The sequence below is a fragment of the Simochromis diagramma genome, unplaced genomic scaffold (genome assembly GCF_900408965.1).
Source record: "Simochromis diagramma unplaced genomic scaffold, fSimDia1.1 OVJJ01000713.1, whole genome shotgun sequence".
Classification (NCBI taxonomy): Eukaryota; Metazoa; Chordata; class Actinopteri; order Cichliformes; family Cichlidae; genus Simochromis; species Simochromis diagramma.
This window is the reverse complement of record NW_024387243.1, coordinates 12,907-15,791: the sequence shown is the minus strand read 5'-3', so window position 1 is coordinate 15,791 and position 2,885 is coordinate 12,907. Positions and strand designations below refer to the sequence as shown.

General features: G+C 38.3%; 1 long non-coding RNA gene across 1 annotated transcript; it reads left to right on the top strand.

Moving 5' to 3' along the window:
* Positions 1-553: 553 nt before the first annotated feature.
* Positions 554-1,949, top strand: LOC120747036. The gene is made up of 3 exons (XR_005699033.1): positions 554-680; positions 1,205-1,328; positions 1,436-1,949. It is a non-coding gene; the product is annotated as an uncharacterized LOC120747036 (long non-coding RNA).
* The last annotated feature ends 936 nt before the right edge of the window (positions 1,950-2,885 follow it).

Genomic DNA, 2,885 nt, shown 5'->3' with positions numbered 1-2,885 from the left:
TAATAAATACGGGTCTTCTGCTCAACCATCCATCATTTTCATAAAAAATGTTAAGATACAAAGTGTGGGCACATATGATGAGTGCAGTGAAATTTTAGGTTCAAATAATAAATACTACTCAAAATAAGTTCCTTTGAAAAATGCTCTGTCAACCCACTTTCAGGCATGTTATTTTTTCACGCACTGAAATCTGATGCCATCTCAAAAACCAAGAAAACTCCCTGAAGTTTTCAGACATCAAAATGAATGAGGCTCTATAATTTTGGAAAAATGATGCTCTTACATTTTATTTTCAACCTGGACTAAGCAAAGTTGTACTAACTAAAACAAAAATATCAGTAGATTTTCCTGTCCAACAAGAATATGTGCATATTTTCATTGCGAGACTTGAGGGACTCCATTTCAAAATCATCAGAGCTGCGGTTGCAGGGTGGTTGGTGCCTGTTGTGGTGGTAACCACTGAACCATACCGCCTAAAGATTATGGCCACCCATTTTAGCGACTCGGGAGGGGAAAGAGGTGATCTACCTGCACTGTGCATAGTGAGGGTGGAGTGCTGCTGACTTCGATGAGAACACTGTCGGGTGGTGGAAGGAATGCTTCAAGGACCTCCTTAATCCCACTGGCATGTCTTCCATGGAGGAAGCAACGAGGAGGTGGAAAAGTCAAAGCCTGAAAAGGTGCACTGCTGTCAATTTAAATATTAACACAAAATGATGATGTGAGATAAAACAGATTTGATTCTATAATTTGAACAAAAGCACATGATATAATTAAAAACACACCATAAAACAAATAAAATGAAGTCAAACTAAACGTAGGCCTGCCTCACAGCCTGAGAATAAACATCTGCATATCAGAAGCTAAAACACTGGTGGTAATCACACTCCTAACCTCCCACTGAGCTGCACCAGCGTCTGATATTATCCAGAAACCACACGGCAGCAGAAATTATTTTCCTCATCAGTTGTTGTAAAAACATGTCAGCACATTATTTTAGAGCATTTATTGACATCACAGTTTTGGGATTTCATCAGGAAGAGCATCCAGTGTAATAATCTGCCAAATCAAATATGCAGAGCTGCCCACCTTGGTGACCCCGTGTGACAAAGAAGTACACAAACATATGTAATATTACTGGTTGTAGAAAGTAAAATGTGTGTTCTGTCTGTTTTATTTGATTGATTTTGATTTGGGGAATTAGACCAGCAGTGAAGTGTGGGCCACCATTCTGGCTCTGATCTGGCTTCATGGTTTCAAGATGGATGCAAAGGACGAGTGGGAGCTTCTGGCTATGAAGGCTGCCTCGTGGCTCTGTGCTCACAATGGTACTAGCAATGATTGTAACAGATAAAATAACAGCTTTAAAAAAACTGTTTCATTCTACAGCTTTCTTCCCACAATCATTATTTTAATATCTGTGTTGTGTTTTTAGCACCGTGTGTGTCAGAGTGTGTGGATGCTGGAAATGTCCTGCTGGGCTGCAGCGTGAAGAAAGAAGCTCTGGGACTCTGAGAGTTTTCTTAAAGTAGCTTCATCTTCAGAGTGAACAGAAGCAGGTCTGCTTACTCCACACTGCCTTTGATACAGAGCTGTTTTATATCATCAACCCCTTTTACATGTTTATTTGTCATGAATTATGTACCTAATATTGGTTTTACCATTGTGGAAAAAAAAGTATGTCAAAATTGTCTGAATACTCCTAACACAGTAGAAGATTGGACCACTGCTGTGGCAGCTCATTCGCAAAGTGTTTTAATTCCTTTTCTCTGCCACTAGATGGCGATTATGTTCATACTTTTACTGATTTCACACAGAAACACCAAAACCAATCTAGAATCTCATCAATTCGAGAAAGACCACAACCAATACAGCCTTCGTTCGAACAAAATCACACAATTGATTGTCCCAAAAATCAGAACAGAATTGGGGAAAAAGGTTTTAAATACGCTGCCCCTGCTTCCTGGAATAATCTGCAGAAGGAACTGAAATTATCAGAATTGGTTACCCTTGGGAGAGTTTAAGTCTGTCTTAAAGGAACGAGAGAACAGCTCTTTTACTCAGTGTGATTGTTTTTAATGTGTTATTGTATATTTTACACGTGTTGGTATTGGATATTGTATTTGTTTTAAATGTTATGTGGTATGTGACTTTTGTTGCCATGATGCCAGGTCTCTCTTGGAAATGAGATTTTTAATCTCAATGAGATTTTTTTTACCTGGATAAATAAAGGATTAATAAAAAAAGAGTGTCCGTCTTTCTCTCCATCTTCAAGCTGGCCAAACGTCATGACTTTATATCAGTAAATGGTTTTAACTAATTAAGAAAATGTTATGTGGAGTTTCCCTTATTTTTCCAAAAGTTAGATCATAAAGAGGTTTATAATTACTTAACACTCACTAACTCTCGCTGACATAAAATCTTATATCACTTTAAAGGTTTGTTTAAAAAAAAGAGAGGCAAAAATGATGTTTTCCTCATTATACTGATATTTGTCATTATACCATCCATAGATCATAAAAGTCAAGAGCATATTTACAAAAACAAACATATTCCTTTTCTGTCACTTTTTATGGTTTTAAACTAAAATAGCTGTAAAATAGTTTTGGTTGTCCAGTGATGTTTCTTCTGTCTCCTCTCCTCGTCCAATCTCTAAAGTAGAGTCCAACTGCTCCCTGGACCCTCTGCAGTACCTCAACACTGATCAAACCCAGGCCACGGTAGGTAGAGTGCTGATGTGTCTGCTGTGTGTGGTTGTTACTTATTACTGAGAACTAAATATGAATGTGTTTGTGGTGTGCAGGTCAAGCTGGCTGCAGGACACAAGTTTGACAGAGATGTTGAACTGCTGATTTATTACAAAGACGCCCACCAGCCCACTGCTG